Below are 19802 nucleotides of genomic sequence, written 5' to 3'. Positions count from 1 at the left end.
ATGGTCAAGGATTTTACTTCCCTTGGCAGTTGGCTTACAGTGCCCATTGTTAGGGACTGTGCCTCCGTTTTCTTAGAAAAGATATGCTTAACAGCCTCTTCATCTCCTGATGTACCATATGTTACCTCGTTGGAGGAGTCAGTTATGACTTCAATGGATGTGGATCCATTGCCTTTTTGCGATCCATACAGCTTTAACACCGCTTTGTTGGATCCTCTGCCTAGGGTTAGGGTTCCTTTGAACCAATCCATCCTGGCTCTTGCTTCAAAAAGCCAAGGTCTTCCCAATAGCAGAGGGTATGAGATCCCATAATAATTTGTTTTGACCACCAAATATGTCAGCCAATAGTCCCTTCCTGCAAGGGTTGCTTTTACATATGGGAGGATACCCAACGGTTTGACTCTACTTTGGTCTGCCAATCTGACAAGCCACTATGTAGGTTGAATTCCTTGCAACCCTAAGTCCTTCATGGTGACATCCGTCATTATGTTTACTAATGAGCCTCCATCAATCAATGCATCTGAAATGAGGCATCCTTCTATCCATACACTAATCTCTGGGGTTCCAGGATCTAAAAAGGTATTAGCCACATCTACTTCCTTTACAGGCTCCAGGGCCTTATTGGTCTTGGTTGCTGTTGAAGGAGCAATCCTAAGTCCACACCTTCTTCTCAAGATGCTTTTGAATCTCTTTCGGCAGCTGGGAGACAGCATCAGCAACTACCGAAATGTTAAGTTTGGTTTAAAAGTATCTAGGTCTTTGACCAAGTCATAATCTTTAATAGGATCCACAGGCTTCTCCAGCTAGCTGGGGAATGGGGCTATACCCATTTTCATCTTTCCTTTTTCTGCTAACAATTGCTGCATCGACACTTCTTCTATTTCTGGAAGTGCTTCTGTATCATCTATCTCTGGGGCCTCTGATCCTGTCTCTGGGACTGTCTCTGCAGCCTTCTGTGGCATTGTATGTTGAGATATCGAGCTCCACTCGTGATACGCCAGGGTGACCGTTGTGTATTTATGTCACCGACTTGTCAGTTGCAGACGCGGTTGGTACACCGCCCATGAATAATAGCTACATGATAGCTATCCTTATCTACTCTAGTTCGTGGCTCAGTTAGTATGCCACCTTAGTTAGTTGAGTTTGGTTTGAGACCCATATATAGGGTTCTTCTATTTCTTTGTACTTGAGTTCTTTTTGGCTTACACAACTAAGAAGAGGAAAACTGTTTTCAGCCTCCACCCTTGTGTGTCTTCCCCCATTGTGCAAGCAAGAAAGCTTCAAGCGAGACTCCTTCCTTCTCTCCCACAATCTTGACATGGTATCAGAGCCTTGTTCGTGGTAAGGAGCTCAAGAAAGCAAGCCAAGCTCGCGGTGTTCTGGTAAGAGGAGCAGTGTTGCTTTCATTTTCTATTTTGGGAGCAGATCTCTGCAGGTAGCACAGCCAGAAATTGCAGGAGTGCATTGTCTCAGGTTGAGACGCCCTTCGCGGTGAAGCAAGAGGGCAGTATATGCTGCGGGAAAGGGCTTTAGCCCTTTGCGACCTTGTTTTTTTTATTTGAGGCCATTTCGGGGCCTGTTTTGCAGACGGAAGTTTTCTGCACGCACTCAGGAAAAGGTTCAGTTTTATGCTGTGCAGCCACTATTCTACAGGTCGGTGAAAAGTTACTGTAAAAATTGCATCGTATGCTTGTGCGCAGAGACATTGGGAGTTTCAGAATCATCCTTGGTTCTTGTTTATGCAAAATCGTCACTAGGAAGTGACTGTGTGGTCAAATACCACTTTCGCCAGTTTTGCAGATTTGCCTTTGTGAGGGTGAAGCTGTGTTTTTTTGCAGTGACAGAATTTCTTGCAGTATTCTGTAATGGCGTCTGATTCTCTTTCACAGATTGTCACTGAAAAGCTTGACAAGAACAACTTCCAGGCATGGAAGTTTAGAATGACGAATTTCCTTATGGGAAAAGGATATTGGGAATTTGTTGCAGGAAATGAAGAAGAACCAGTTCTTCCTGATGTTCCCAATCAACAGCAAATGCAGGCATTCAAAGCATGGCATGAGAGAGCTAGGAAAGTTATGTACTGGCTGTCTATCAGCATTTCAGACTCTATGATTGTGCATATTCAGGATGCAAGTACGCCAAAGGAGACATGGGATACTCTGTCAAAGATGTATAGCACAAATACGCAAGCCAGGAAAATGCAGCTCAAGCAAGAGTTGCACAATGTGCAAAGAGAAAATATGAGCATCAATGACTACCACATGAAGGTGAAGAAGATTGCAGATGCACTTGCTTCCATTGGGTCGCCAGTGGAAGATGATGATTTAGTTTCTGTGACCTTGAATGGTCTAGGAAAGGATTATGCACAGTTTTGGACATCCATTTCAGTTCGTGAAAGATTTCCTGATTTTGAGGAGTTGATTGCTCTTCTAATTTCTGAGGAACAGAGAAATGGTGGTGCATCTTCTTCAGGAGGAACTTCAAAAGAAGCTGTCTTCTACTCAAATGCTGGAAGAGGTAGAGGCAGAGGTAGAGGAGGCCGATTTGGAGGCCGTGGCAGAAATCAGAATATGCAGCAGACTCAAGAAAACCAGTCCTATGGAGGAGGACGTGGTAACTCTAGAGGCAGGGGGAGCCAAAGAGGTTGTGGTGGATGGCAAAGAGGCCAAAATGCAAACAGTAATGTTGAATGCTACTACTGTGGTAAAATGGGTCATATGGCTAAAGACTGCTATAAAAAGCAGAATGACATCATGAATGGAAAACTGCAACAAGGGAATTATGCATCTTCTAGTAGACAGGGTGATGACTGAAATGAGCACTTGTTTATGGTGCAGCACATGAACAATTCTGTGACAAGTATAGAAGAAAGCAATGATGTATGGTATGTTGACTCAGGTGCATCAAACCACATGACAGGTCATGCAGAATGGATGGAGGATGCAAGAAAAATGGAAAAACCAGGATTTGTGGAGACTGGTGATGATACTGCACATCCTATTGTGCAGATTGGAAAAATTCCTTTGTCTATGCAGGATGGGAAAAAGAAATACCTGTCCGATGTATTACATGTCCCGAATATCACCAAGAATCTGGTTTCTGTCGGTCAAATGGTTGAGCAGGGCTTGCAGGTCAGATTTAATCCTCATGGATGCTTTGTTGAGGATATGAAAAATAAAGGTCGCTTGATAGCAAAAGGAAAGAAGAAGGGCAGAATGTTTACATTGGATGCAGACATGTCTGAATTGAGTGCAGCAATGTTTGCACATGGGACCAGTGTAGTTGCAGATATTGATATCTGGCATAAACGCATTGGTCATGTTAATGTACAGTGACTTATATCAATGCAGGCCCAAAATATTGTTGCAGGATTGCCCAAATTCAAGGTTGCAGAAATGCATAAGGTATGTGAAGCCTGTCAGTTTGGAAAACAGGCAAGGAAACCATTTCCTAGACATGTTCAAGAGAGTAAGAAGCCATTGGAATTAATCCACTCTGATGTGTGGACAACTAAAGCTGCATCTCTTGGAGGCTGTCATTATTTTGTCAGTTTTATTGATGACTATAGCAGAAAAGTTTGGGTGTATTTTATGAAAAAGAAAAGTGAAGTTTTTGGGCATTTCAAAACTCTTAAAGCTATGGTTGAAAAAGAAACAAGCCTGCAGATAAAATGCCTAAGGTCAGATGGAGGGGGAGAGTACCTCTCAAATGAGTTTGCAAGGTTCCTGCAGGAGCATGGCATAAAGCAGCAATATTCATGCAGTCATACCCCACAACAAAATGGAATTGCAGAAAGAAAAAACAGGCATATTGGAGAGGTATCTCGTGCCATGCTCAATGAAAAAGACTTGCCAGATTTTTATTGGGCTGAAGCAGTTGCTACAGCAGTCTACATAATGAACAGGACTCCCACTGCAGCAATACATGGAATGACTCAAGAGGAGAGGTATACTGGTAGGAAACCAGATATTTCTCATTTGAAAATTTTTTGTTGCATTGCCTATGTACATGTGCCAGATGAGTTGAGATCCAAGTTGGATCCAAAAGCTGAAAAGTGCATCTTTATTGGTTACTCTCTGCAGCAAAAAGGGTATAGATGCTATAACCCTTCTACTCGTAAGTTTACAGTGAGCAGAGATGTTGTTTTTTATGAGATGAGTAGCTGGTATAAACCAATAAATGTCATTGATGATGTAGATGCACAAAATGGTAATGCTGCATAGAATTCACAGCAGCAGTCACAAAATATTAGTGGACCTGGAGCGTCCTCTAGCAGTGGTTCACATTCTTCGCCATGGACAGGCAGATTGAGATCAGGAGAATCTTCTCAAAGTAATGCAGATGGTGGTATGCAGGTATCACGAAAAGGAAAAGAGAAGGTTGATCAGCCCATGTTTGATGTGAATGCAGGTCACTCTTATGTGGATGGTGAATCCAGTGGCTCAGAACAGAGCATTGATGATGAGTTGGGTATTCCTTCTATTGTTACACCTGGAGTAAGGAAGACCAGGGATGTTTTGAGAGCACCTGGGAGTGAACCTACTTTGCGCAGGTCTACGAGAGCTAGGTATCCTGTGGATAGGCTGAAATATGATGGATTTACAGCCATTCACTATGCATATATGGTTAAAGTGATATAGGAACCAGAACCCACTTCTTTTGAGGAAGCCATGGGAAAAGAAAAATGGGAGAAAGACATGGATGAAGAAATGGATGCCTTGGAAGCAAATGCTACATGGGAATTGGTACCTTTGCCTAAAGGTAAAAATGCAATTGGCTGTAAGTGGGTTTATAAGGTGAAGCACAATGCAGATGGTTCTGTGAATAGATACAAGGCAAGATTAGTAGTCAAGGGGTATGCACAAACATATGGTATTGACTATGAAGAAACATTCAGTCCGGTTGCAAGGATGGCAACCGTAAGAGCAGTCATTGCTATGGCTACATCAAAGGGATGGTCTTTACATCAGATGGATGTAAAGAATGCCTTCTTGCATGGTGATTTGCAAGAAGAGGTCTATATGGAGCAGCCACCAGGTTATGTGCATGCTGTTCATCCTGAGTTTGTTTGCAGGTTGAAGAAAGCCTTGTATGGCTTGAAGCAAGCACCTAGAGCATGGTCTGACAAGATAGGACAGTATCTTGTCACTATTGGCTTTCAGATTTCCAAGGCAGATTTCTCACTTTATGTGAGAAAAACAGAGAAAGGTATTATGCTACTTGTCATTTATGTTGATGATTTGATTATGACAGGTGACAGTGATGAAGATATCCTTCATGTGAAAATGCTATTGAAGCAGAAGTTTGAGATAAAGGATTTGGGAGAGCTGCGATATTTCTTGGGCATTGAGGTGATTAGATCACCAAGTGGGATACAGCTCTTGCAGAGGCAGTATGGATTGGACATGCTGTCCAAATATGGGATGACAGGCTGTAAGCCTATTTCAGTTCCTTTGGAGCAGAATGTGAAGCTGAGTACAGATACAGGTGAGCTTCTAGAAGACCCTACTATGTACAGACGCATAGTAGGAAGTTTGATTTATATGACTATTACCAGGCCAGATTTGAGCTATGCTGTTGGATTGGTAAGTCAGTTTATGCAGGCTCCAAGGAAACCACATTTGGATGCGGCTAGACGCATACTCAGGTATGTGAAGTCCACATTGCAGTATGGACTATTTTATGAGACTGGGATTCAGATACAGCTGCATGGATACACTGATGCTTTGATAGACGATCTACTAGTGGATATGTGTTCTCTTTTGGGAGTGCTGCAGTCACTTGGAGCAGCAAGAAACAGCCTACAGTTGCCTTGTCGAGCACAGAGGCTGAGTACAGGGGTGCAGCAATGGCTGCATGTGAGGTAGCTTGGTTGCATAAGCTACTTTATGATATGCATCAGTCTACAGATGGGCCAGTTGTCATTTATTGTGACAACATGAGTAGTATACACTTGGCAAATAACCCAGTCTATCATGCTAGAACAAAGCACATTGAGGTGCATTATCACTATGTGCGAGAGAGGGTTTTACTAGGTCTTATTGATCTAGTTTATGTCAGCACAGAGGATCAGGTAGCTGACATATTCACGAAGGCATTGGGCGCAGAGAAGCTACGCAAGTTCAAAGACCTGCTTGGTGTGCAGGAATTGGGATTGAGTCGAGGGGGAGTGTTGAGATATCGAGCTCCACTCGTGATACGCCAGGGTGACCGTTGTGTATTTATGTCACCGACTTGTTAGTTGCAGACGCGGTTGGTACACCGCCCATGAATAATAGCTACATGATAGCTATCCTTATCTACTCTAGTTCGTGGCTCAGTTAGTATGCCACCTTAGTTAGTTGAGTTTGGTTTGAGACCCATATATAGGGTTCTTCTATTTCTTTGTACTTGAGTTCTTTTTGGCTTACACAACTAAGAAGAGGAAAACTGTTTTCAGCCTCCACCCTTGTGTGTCTTCCCCCATTGTGCAAGCAAGAAAGCTTCAAGCGAGACTCCTTCCTTCTCTCCCACAATCTTGACATTGTAGTGCTCTGTACTATATTGTACTGCTCTGTACTACTCTGTCCCTCTGTAGGTAGGTTGAACTTCACAGTCTTGGCAGGAGAGTCATTTCCATTCTGAACCACTGATTCCTTCTTCTTGGTGCATGTCACAGGGGCAACTTCCAACTCGACCAAATTGGAAGCAGGTTCTTGTACCTTCTGTTGGCTAATCAGTGACATTGGCCTTTACAGGGGCTGGACTGGGACAGTCCTTTGCAGTGTGGCCTTCTCCTTTGCATCGACTGCATAAGGGCTTGTAATCCACTGATCGTCTAGGGTTTGGGCAATTTGGTGAAATGTGTCCCTTTTCTCCACATCTGTAACACTCCGCCTCACATCTCTGACCACCGCCAGATTGTCGTCCTCTGAACTTTGAGAGGGAAACCTCCTTGGACGAAAATTAGGACCAAACTCTCTAGGCTTGGGTCCGATATCCTGTCTTGTCATTTTAGATTCCAACAAGTTGAATCTTGCATTTTCATCCTTCTGTCTTCGTTCATGCATCTCTTTCAGAGAGCAGATATTCTCTGTATGGTTCTTCCGCAAACAGTAAGAACAAAAGGCTCCAGGAATGGTTGGTTTTCGAGTACATTCAGTAGCTAAATGTCCCGCTTGATGACACTTTCCACACCAAGTATTTGACCGCATCATATCCCTTCCGGCTCCTGCAGAAGTGGATATATTGGCGGTATTCACCTTCAACGTCTCTAACTGCTCTGTAATCACATCCAGAAGCTCTTTCTTGATACTTGCAACTGATTTGGATAAGTAGTCCTTCAGATTTTCACCTCCTGCAGTGCTTGTTGTAGGGTTTTGGGAAGCTTCTGTAATTACCACATACACTGGTTGGGTAGATCTAGAAGGTTCTCTAATCTGGTTCTGATTCAGAGCTCCTGTTGAGAATTGGGGTTGTTGATTCCAGTTGGTAGGATTCCACTATTGTTGAGTCGCCATTGGAGGAACTGTTTGAGGCCACTGTTGTTGTGGTTGAACCATCATCTGAGGCACTGTCGTCTACGATGACCGCACTGGATTAGGTGCACTATACTGTGGCACGGTTTGCATCTGGGGATAGGGGTAGGGAATTGTCCCTGGGACCGCATTTGATGGGTATACCATTCCAAGCATAGGAGGAGGTAAGACTCCTCTTCTTGGAGTCATTGACAACCTTGCTTCAACTTCGACATACAATCTTGCACCTTCCACTGTGGCTTGCAGATTGACTGGTCTTCTCAATTCCACTAATTTGCGAACTTCTGGTTGTAGGCCCCTGAGAAACACTCATTTCTGGATACCTTCATCCAAATGATGGTTAGTCCATCTCTTCAGGATGGATTCCATTCGCAAGACATAAGCTTCTGCTCTTTCTCTAGAGGACTGACTTAGGTTCATGAACTTCTCTCGCATCTGCTCTTCAAAACCTTCACGCCTGAATTTAGTGAGGAAGGCCAACTTTAGGTCATCCCATGTGCCAAAAGTTCCTGCTGCTTGTCTCTCATACCACTGAAATGCCGCGCCCTTGAAAGTGGCGGGGAATATTGCTAACCAATGCTCAAGGGTTCTGGCATTGTTAGCCACACATGCTACCATAAACTCTGCTACATGAAGATCAAGGTCTTCATTGTACTCTCCCTTGAAAACTGGCAATGGGACTATATTTGCTGGCCTATCATCAATATTTTCAGGACGAATCTAACTAGGAAGGGGACCTTGAGTCACCATGGGGACTTTTGTAAAGAGTGCTTTTAGGGCGTCAAAGGAAGCTTCTGCTGCTGCGAGCTCGTTCTCAGCTTTGATTTTTGCCTTCTCTCTTCTCATGTACCTCTGGACTCATTCTAACGCTTGCCTCTTTATTGCGTCATTCATCAGGGGGTTGGCTTCAACCAGTTGGTCTGGACTTAACAGGATAATATCAGAGAGGGCTTCAGTCTTTGAGGGATTCTTTGGCCAACATATCCTCTACTTTCTTCTTTTCAACATCTCTGAATTCAGCTTTCAAACCACTACAGAGGGGAAGATATTCTGTTCTAAAAGTATCAAAACTCATTCTTCTTAGGATCATTGTTGCGTCATTATAATAATGCCAGCTTCTGAGGGTTTCAACAGTGTATGTTGTGAAAAACACTCTATCTACCAACTTCCAGTGGGTTGTTAATTGAACAAACAGAAGATTATCAGTGCACCAAGCATCCCATGTATCTTGCTGTTGAGCATCCACGAACAAATTCCAACTCTTTTCCTTCTTGTCTTCGTGAACCTCTACAGACCAAGACTCCTGAAGCTTCTTCAAAATCTCCCACGATGATGTTTGGAAACTTCTCAATGAATGCCAAATCTTCCATGGATGGTCATTCTCTCTATTTCTGCTCTTCAGTTTGTTCCCAAACAGTTTGCCACCAAGATGCAAGTTTCTGTTGCTTCAACAGGAAGAGGAAACATTCCACCACATAGAGCATGCATCATGATGGTGATGTGTTTCTGCCATTGTGGGATGAACTTCTTGTGGAAAGTGTCTTTGATTATGAGAAATTCTAACTCTTTAGTGGAAGAAGAAACTTTACCAACATCCATTGAATTCTTCTCTTCTTGGCAATGCCATTTCCTTCATTTTCAGCCTCTTCTAGTGCTTGTTGATGGCAAGTTTCCCCGGCTACGCACCAAAAACATGGAGCCCCAAGAGGAACACCAAGGAAAAGGAAATTCTCTTGCAAGAAAATCTATCTTGTAACATCAACAAGCTTTTATTTCATTCCTTTGATCATCAAAACAAAGAAAATAGCAATTCTTCACGTAGCATCATAGTAGATATCTCCCACGGATTTGATAGAATCAACCATATTCTCCAACATCTTCACAAAATCCATCAATAGAACAAAGAACACAAATAAATACACCATATTTAAATGGAAATTAATCACATATTATTCATCTTCAATATCTTCATAGTTCTCTCTCTCAATCTCTCATATACAGTTACACTGTTTTGATAGAATTGACTATCTCTGACTCTCTCTCTCTCTCTCCATCAATAGTACATCATATCCTCACTAAAATACTCTCATAATAACCCTCAATAATCCTTCTTAGGTCGTGGATGCACCTCCCAAGAGTTATGTCTGATATGAAGAGTCACCAAAGCCACTACAGTGTCTTTTCACAGCTCACTACTGTCACTGTCACTTAGTCTTCTCTTCAGTCTTCAGCAGATGTTTCTTCCACCTGTTTTAGCTCTTTTGAACTTAGATTCATCCTTTCCAAAGGTTATAAAACTTTCCCAAAGTCACATATACATTCTATAGAACACTTACAGAAGGTTTACAGAACAGTATCAAAACAGCTACAGTACGGTTACAAAACAGAGACAGAACAGAGAAAAAAGCTCTACAGAAGATCTACAGAAGGTTACAGAAGGTCATCAAAACCTCATAACTCATACTCAAACCATTCCAAACTCTCAAAAACTATTCAATAAGCTTTCACAAGATCTCAATCTTCATCAATCATCAATCCATGCTTCATACAGAAGACAATCAGAACAAAACAAAAGCTATACAGAACCTATCAGAACATCACAGAACCTCATATCTCCACTGAAAATCATCATGAACTTCCAAAACATAATCAATATCATCCAAAACACTCTCAAATACTTCCATTAACAATCATACATCACTCTAAATCTACCAAAAATAAATCATTCAGACCTCAAAAACAGCAAAAATTAGTCAAAAATTCAGTCTTTTTCCACTGTCAACAGGGAGATATCTACCACCTGCCTACCGTACATACAAGATGAACGAATTCTATGAGCTAAAGCAGCTTGGTCTGTCTCTTGATGCTTACTACTCAAAGTTTGTCTCTCTTTTAAAGTACGCGCCACAAATGAATATGACACAACAGGTGTCAAAGTTTTGTGGTAGATTAAATCCGCCTATAAACACCCACCTCGAATCAATGTGCCCAACAGATCTATAGGATGTGCTCATTCGAGCTGCACCCATAATACAGGATAACAAGACTTGGTCTTACAAGGATCAGAACAAAGGAGTGTATAGGTCCCAGGCGAAGAGAGCGCAAGGCCAAAATCATGGACAAAGGAAGAAAGATAGGGCCAACAATGTCAATAATTTCATTCCTACCCAAGGTAATGGCTGCAATCTCTGTTGCTTCCATTGCAACAAGCCCGATCACTTTAAAAGGCAGTGTCCCAAGCTTAACGGAGGACAACGTCAAGGGCCATCCCAAGGATCCGTCCGTGGCCAAGGAGTCGCCGTCATGGCTGGAGGGAGAACCTCCAATGTTGCCAACAAGGAGCTGTGTGATGAAGAAGACCCATCCATGGAAGCAGACATTGAGAGGGCAACGGTTCATGCCGCTCTTCATAAGAAAGGCCCGAATCACCAGTTCTTGGTGATTGAGACACCATCGGACTATCAAGGTAAAAGCTTCAAAACCTTGATTGATTGTGGCAGTACACATTCCTTTATTTCACTAGTCTATGCAAGGAGATTAGGAATAGCCACAAAAGATGCACCTACCCTACTTTTGGAATTAGCAAATGGTCGTGAGGTCACTTGTACCACGCAAACTGCTAAGGTGGAATTCCTACAGGGTGGAAAGTCGACTTTGGTCAGATTCAGGGTTATGAACCTAGGTATCCACGAGTGTTTGCTCTGAATGGATTGGCTTAAACCTAATGATGCCCACATTCACTATGGGAAGGGCCAAGTTTCCTTTCGAAATTCTGAAGGGGAACTGGTCACAACTCAAGGAGAGGCTGGTATGCCAAAAATTCAACTGGCCAAAGCATCTCGGATGATAAAAGGAGTTAGATAGGGGCTACCTGTCTATTTGATTAAGCTAAATAAGCTAGATCAAAATCAGGAGTCTAGAGAAGAACCTTTATGGCTAAAGGAATATGCCGACGTATTTCTTGAAGAGCTGATAGAACTTCCTCCTCAAAGGGAAGTTGATCATGAAATTAAGCTAGCACTAGGAGCTACACCAATTGTAAACTGACCATATAGAATGTCCATCCCGGAAGCGATTGAGATGAAGGAGAAACTCAAGCAACTGTTAGACCAGGGCTACATCCATCCTAGCAATTCACTATGGGGAGCTCTAGTGCTGTTCCAAAAGAAGAAAGATGGAACGCTTTGGCTATGCATTGACTACAGAGGATTGAATCAATCAACCATTAAGAACAAATACCCAATTCCAAGAATAGATGAACTTCTTGATCGTCTTCAAGGTGCGAAGATCTTCTCCAAGATTGATCTCAGGTCTGGATATTGTCAAATAAGGATCATGGAAGAGGATATCCCAAATACGGCATTCAGCACAAGGTTTGGACACTTTGAGTTCCTTGTCATGTCATTCGGGCTAACAAATGCACCTGCTACCTTCAACAAGCTAATGCAAGATATCTTTAGGCCCTATCTTGATGACTTTGTACTCATCTTCTTTGACGATACCCTAGTCTACTCCAAACATGAAGAAGATCATGAACCCCAGCTTCGCATTGTTCTTGAGACAATGAGGGCACACAAGCTTTATGCCAAGAAGAAGAAGTGTGCATTTTTCAAGCAACAGATTGAATATGTGGGATTCATTGTATCAGCAGGATTTTAGTGGATTTGGCCAAGGTCAGAGACATTTTGGAGTGGCCAACACCAACAACTGTCAAAGAAATATGTAGTTTTCTTGGATTGATAGGATGGTACATGGTCTTTATAAAAAACTATGCCTTGATGGTAGTACCTCTGATGGATCTACTGAAGAAGTAAACATCAAGTGTATGGTCACCTCCTGAACAGTGCAGCTTTGATAAAATAAAGCAAAGCTTGGTATCAACACCTATCCTGAAATTTCCAGATCTTAGTAAGGAGTTTGAAGTGATAAATGATGCTAGCACAATTGCCTTAGGATGTGTGCTTATGCTAGAAGGTCATCCTGTAGCATACTCTTCAAGGAAACTGAAGAGCCATGAAAGGAATTATGCTACCCACGATTTGGAGCTGTTAGCTATCATCCATGCTCTCAAGCTTTGGAGACACTACTTGCTGGGTAACAAGTTTACGCTAGTGACGGATCATAAAAGTCTTAAATGGATTTTTACCCAAAATGAGCTCAATATGAGGCAACGTTGATGGATTAAAGTGCTGGAGGAATATTATTTTGAAATCAAATACCGGCTTGGAAAGGAGAATGTAGTTGCCGATGCACTCAATCTCGCAAGGCATTTCTGAATTCTCTGATTTTGCAAGATCCATCAACGGCTAGATCTATCCATGCCAAACAACCAAATTCTTGAGCTAGCTAGAGAAGAGGCATGTCATGATCCAACTTACTAGAAATTGCTAAGGGAGATCCCCATCAAGGATCAAGACCCGAAGCTACAAACAAAGTATCAAGAATTCTCTATCAATAGTGGACTTGTCTACTATAGAATGAGATTATGTATACCGGCAAGACAGTCACTCAAACAGAAGATACTTTGGGAAGCTCATGACTCCCCTTTTTTTAGGACATCCTGGCTATGCCAAGACCCTCAATGCAGTCAGAAAGAGCTATTATTGGGAGAGGCTTAAAGGTGAGTTCTCAAATATGTCATTGAATGTTTGTCTTGTCAACGCATTAAGGTGCTGAACATGTCAAAATGCCAGGAAAACTGCAACCACTTGACATTCCTCAAATGAAATGGGAATTCATTAGTATGGAGAGCTTTTTGGTTATGCAACAATCCTTGAAACAATAATCTTGGAAGCATAATATCTTCTTTGGGAATATAGCAAGCACAACAAATCATGCACCCTTCAAGCAAGTCCCTGACATTATGTCCATGGTTGTATTTATTGCAAATGAAGATGATTATGACAGTTTTAATATATATTTGAGTGTTCCAAATGAAGATAAACCATACTTTAATATTTATAATCTAGTGGAAGGCAACCTCCAATAGAAAAAGAATCACTTGATCCATACATGCATCAACAAATTTTGTAAGATTGAAGACTACATCATGGATGCTTTCTCTAATGGATATATAGGATATAAAGCAAGAGTAGTCCTAGAAATTCAAAGACCTATTATATGTTTGGTAGAAATACCAAAAATCCAGGAGGAGTTATATGAAACATTGATGGCATGGGTAAAAACTCAACAAAAAATTAGAGTTTGGGCATGACTACTAGAAGGCTACCAAAGGAGGTTCCAACAATAAAAGAGGCCGCAAGTAGTAAAGGGGATACAAGTGAGAAAGGGGAAAAAAACTCCAAAACTAAGACTTGGAGATGATCCTTAGAAGTTGCATCAAACCTTGTAGCCTAGGAGGATGATATGAATATAGATATATTTTGTGATGATTTTACAAATGTTTATATGAATCTCGTATACCCAAACAAAGGGTGATTTATGTCTTCTTTTATGTATTTTGAAAATGATATTGTATTAGATTTGTGTCTTATTTTTTATGTATTGATATTTCTTGTGTTTTGTAAATGATCCTTTATTAAACTAGTAGATACAAATTAATATTAAATTACAAAATAAATACTAGTTTTTCTAGCTTAAGATTTTTTAGGCATGTGCAAAACTTGCAAAGAAGAAATCTATTTGACAATTAATATAATTGTATGCATAGTAGGAGTTTAAGGTAACTCGTTAATTTTTATCAAAAGAAATAAAATTAACCCTATGTTCACAAATATTTTGATTAGCAATGGCAACATGCCCAATTTGAACTCAAAAGGGAGCTCCTTTAAACCTTAGGGAGAGTTTGATTGGGCTTAGAAATATACCCAAGTTCAACCTAAAATTAAGCTCAAGGAAATAGATTGATCTTGGATTAAATCAAGCTCTACCTCCTTATGAGCTAGAATGAAAGAAACAATTGCTACAAGATTGACCACATGGCCAAGCTATTTCTCAAATAGAACCCAAAGAGAAATGCTTAATATATGCTCAAGGACACAAAACAAAGCTTGAGTGCCTTCTTAAGGTTTGGGACCAAAGAGCTTAGACACATGGCCAAGCTCTGAATTCATAAATAAATGTCAAAGAGAGGGTTGCTACAAGCTTCAAGATATGGCAAATATTTGCTTCAAAGATATTTGAAAGTATAATATGTATCTATAAGCCTGAGCACTTGGCCAAAGCCCCAAAGCGATATAAAAAAAGAGGGATGTTACAAGCTTTAGTGTATGGCCAAGAAAAGACCTCAAAAAAGGATCTCAAAAAAAAGAGTAGACTAATTTCATCTCAAATAGAGCTCATTGATCTCATGGATATCACCAAAGCCTAGTCTCACAAATAGGACGGAGAGTCGGCCTCAAAAGAGAGTTTGATTGAGATTAGCAACATGGCCATGCTAAATGAGAGCCTCTTTGATTAAATTATAGATTTTCTTGTCATGATGTACCATAGTGTATGTAAATTTTCTTTATAAAACTTGGCAAAATTATTTTAAAAAGAAATAATAAGTTAGTTTTGTAATGTCAAGATTTGGTCAACTGTACAAGAACATAATGTTGTGTTAATGATAATTTAGAGCATATAATAGGATACAGTTTAGGATTTTTCACCATATGGTGTGAGGATCATTGCTATAGATCTCACAAAATGAAAGTGTATAGACTAGGAAAGATAGGTGCTGAAGCACAGTTCAAGCGCTTTAGAAAAATGGCTATATGATTTGGGTGTGATGCTACATGAACCATCCTTATTTATGATTATCCTTATAAGGGTTGTATTACACCAATTGGCAACTGCATCTTTTAGTCTATTTTTGATATTGATGAAAAGGATGATGATATGTTTATGGGATATTTACTCCCTATCTTCTTGTGTTGAATGGTATGTCTAATGTGCAAGTGCTATCACAAGCACTCGATATGGGCAAATACCTCTATTTGAAGGACACAATTGGTACAACCAAGTTAGAGGAGTCATGATTGATTGGGATGATAGGAATAATAGATTGTATAATAAAAAATTTCACACAAAGAGGTTGTCTCCTATAAAAGAATCTACAAAGTAGAAGTACAAGTCTAGATGTCAATCAACACATTTGACAAGTTCTTCAAAAAGAAGTACATAGAATTCCTAGAATGAAACCAGCTAACTTGATTGGGCTAACAAATAGGTTGGGTTGCAAAAGAGAGGCAAGATGCATGCAAGGGTTGAAAAGAACTTTTTGGAAAGATTTTTATACCAATATGAATTTGCAAAGCAATCATGTGAATGTATGGGTGTATAACAAGTTAAAATTCTTAGAAAATATCTGTATTTTTTCAAACTAATATTAACTATATCATTATCATGTTGTGTTTTTAGATGGTACTACTAATACATCCCAACAATAATGAGAAGAATTCTCATGTTACAAAGGCATTTTCAAACCCCTGATGAAATCAAGAAAAATGCAACTACTTATTGTAGTTCGTTTATAAAATTACGATAATGATACACTTTTATAGCTCATATGCAATAATTGGGAAACATGTAATGAATGATGGGTTATATGCCATATTATTATTGATGATGGCATAGATTCTTATTGTATTGGTTTTGTTTTTATTTTTTTAATGGCTTTCATCAATTATAGTGGGTTAAATTATTCTTACACAATAAGTGGTTGTGCAATTTTCTATATCATCCATGTACACAATCATTAGAGATTTTGGTTGAATAATTGACCCAAGTATGTATCCATCATGTATCTTTTTTATTGAGCTCTAAGCTTGTGTACACATTGATAATGTGTACACATGCTTGGAGATTGAACTATATTAATGTAGTACTAGCATAAATTTATTCCTTTGTGGAGTGGCCATGAGTCTCAATGAGAGAGGAAAAACTCCCATGCCACACTCAGAGATAGATGTCCTGTCCCCATAAAGGTAGATTTGATATAAGCTTGAGCACATGCTCAAGCTCTTTCCCAAAGACATATAAAAAATTCATATCAAATAGATAGGGTGCTTGAAGCATGCTATCCAATAGCAATCTCAATGCAAGGGGAGAAACTTTCTTCCATGCCCTCAAAGGGAGAGAGGGAAACCCTTTTAACAAGCTACTTTCCCATAAGGAAAGGGCTTTTACAAGATTGAGAACATACACAAGCTATGTCCCAAAGACATATCAAATAGACAAGGTTCTGATACAAGCTTGAGCACATGCTTCAACATGTTTTCCCCCATAGCTATCTCAATGAAAAACTATATTTCCATGCCCTCAAACAAACATGGGGAAATTGTCTTTACAAGCTCCTTTCCCATGAGGAGAGGGTTGATCATAAACACTTGAGAAGGTGCTCAAGATCCCTCCCAAAAACTCATCATAATCATACCAAATAAATAAGGTTGCTATAGGCTTGATATCAAGATCAAGCTCTCTCTCAAATACTTTAAAAAGTCGACCCATATACTTTTTTGCTTGAGCTCTAAGCTTGTGCATCTATTAACTATGCATATGGATACATGGAGAATAAACTATATTTATGTAATATTGACATGAACTTCTTCCTTTGTGGCCATGAGCCTTTCATTCAACACTAAAGACTTGTAAAGTTATAGAATTTATGCAAAAACCATGCTCTATGCCTCTATACATGGATTAAATTTATGGGTTGTTAACACTAATATAGTAGGAAATACTTAGCCACATGGATAAAGCTCAATAATGTAGTCAAACTGTCTTCAAATCGACCATGGCCTTATGGACAAGCTCAATGATATCCTCTATGAGATTGAAATCAGCTTTAGAACATATTAAAAATCTTAATCCTAAGATCAACACAATGGTGAGAGAGAGCACAATTTCATAGATGTCTTTGTAACGTCTCCACTAGTATCATCCAAGACACGTCTTAGCAGTCCATCGGAAAGGATGTCTAGAAAACTCCGCCCGGCACTCCCATGGAATGTTACAGGTTTTGTGATCTAGGTCTTCTCGCGTCTGCCACGTAGCGGAAGTATCCTGGCCGTTCCCACTTAGGATCGACCTGAATTAAGGTTTTCATGATTGGTCATTAGCTAACAGCAACTAGCGTCAGACCCGAGCGAACTACTTTACGCAGAAACACCAGGTCCGAAGTGGATTCATACTGCACTTGGTTCAAGGAGAATGGGAAACGAGAGGGATGCAAGGCTCAACCTCTCTGCCATAAGGCATAGTCCCATTCCGTTCCCCTAAAACAGCGTAAATCGGGTAAGACATAACTCTAGGTCATCGCTCTCGTTATTCATTTTGATGATCATCCCGCTGTTCTTCGAGATTTTTGAGAAAAGTTCCCGACTAACCGAGACCACCCAATTGTAGGACGGACCCATGGTCCATCCTCCACACTTTCCTCGGTTTGGTTTTAGTTATGTAACTATCTAACACATTAATTTGACATATAACAATCAGCTTCTTTAATTAATCCTGTTAAGCACTGGTTCCTTCACGTAATCTTATCACGTGACATAGAAAAACAATATCAAGCAAGTTCTTTTTTTAACATTTCATCATTTTATCTTTGAAATACAAGAAGTTCCGCTCGTAGGCTTGTCCATAATCCGCTTGAGGGCTATCCAATAATCCCTAGGGATCACTATTCCAAGCTTCCGCCCGTAAACTAGTATGCGGGCCTCGAGATCCAATCCCGAGTCACGTTAGCCTCTTGTGCAGGACCCGAAAGGCAAGGGATTTACGGCCAAAGCCCCCCCTAGCACCCAAGCGTCCTCCTACTCCAAGTAGAGCTCTACGGAGAGACCTCTCGTGGTGGGTTCGGTCCACGTTCCCAGCGCGGTGAACAACCCCCTTGGTTAGGATTAGGCAGGTAGTCGGGGGTAACTGAAACTGCCTCTTCCTTCAGGCCTTTAACCTGAAGTATAGGTACTCATTTAATTTGTAATTCATAATTCAAACAGAGCCCTAAAATCTCTAGCAAGCAAAAACATTTCCATCAATCAACTGTGTTGTTTGGCAAACTGCTAAGGAAGTGTATCAGCACTCGTTCCCCAGGTGTCTTGTAAATTGGTAAGATCCTTTACATTCCGGTGTAGGGCATACCTTATTAACCCAACTTGGTCAACCCTAAAGTTCCTTAGATATGCTAGTTTCCGGTTTACAACTATCCTTATTTAGAAGGATATCCAAAAATACGTCCTTTTGCAAGATAACTTGCATAGGGATCTGCCATCCTTATTGAGGTTTTTTGCCCTTTCTCCTTGTGAATCAATCACAAGACTAAATGATTTCGTACTGGCTGCACAAGTCCTGTGATGGAATAATCCATTTTAGATCCTTTAAGCTGACGTATGTCGGGCCTAGGGTTTCTTTTTAAGGATCTCGAGGACAGCCCTAGTTCTTTATCTTTACGAATTTTTTTGACCCTACAATAAGGAAAGTAGTCAAGTGCTTAGGGTATGAACATTTCTATGTTTAGATTGGTTTGGATATCTTTTGGAAGGTAATATTAATCGTCTTGTCACGGTTTTGCTATCCTTGTGACAATTTACTTTTCAGTGAATACAGTTCAATTTAAACTTCCTTTTTCCTTGCAGATGAACTCATGCCAAATAACAAACATTTCCCTTGCTAAGATGTGCAATTAGCAATGACAACTTCCTAGTAATTTGAGCAACGAAAGAAACCTTTCATGAATTTAATCATTTACAATGATTTGTTGCGAAAGGAATAAGACTAATGGTGCAAGATATAATTTCTATACCTTTAGGATTTAACTAAAATAAACTACTATAGTAAATGGATAATCTTGCTCGTAATTTATAATGCTTGATGCAATTCGAAGGAAACTAAGTTCTATACATTATCATTCATTCAAATAAACTAAACTCCTTCATTACAAATAACTCGGACAAATATATCCTATCCCTAACAATTTCTCTTTGCATGATTGACTTAAAACTGAATTAAAGCCAAGAAGAAAAACCTGGTTTTGGGGTGAGATATCCACATGGATACCGGGAGATGACCCTCCTGCGGCTACACCTTGAACTTTCTTAGGAGGCATCGCAATTGTAGTTTTTCGAACGTGGAAGCACCTCTACAACTCCTCCTAGGAATTCCACCGTCGCTTCCTTGCACCGCTTGTCGATTGTAGTTTTTGGAAGGCTCCCTCCTTGGAAGTCAAGGAAATTCGAAAAGGTGTTTCAGAGTCTTCTACGATTAAGACCCATTGAAGCCATGGGGAAGGCTTAATGGTCTTTTAATGACTCGCTCAAACAAGGAACGAAAAGGGATGGAGAAAAA

The sequence above is a fragment of the Lygodium microphyllum genome, chromosome 14 (genome assembly GCF_053477565.2).
Source record: "Lygodium microphyllum isolate KBCC chromosome 14, Lygodium_microphyllum_v1.1.10, whole genome shotgun sequence".
In the NCBI taxonomy this organism is placed as follows: Eukaryota; Viridiplantae; Streptophyta; class Polypodiopsida; order Schizaeales; family Lygodiaceae; genus Lygodium; species Lygodium microphyllum.
Note: the sequence above shows the minus strand (reverse complement) of the source record.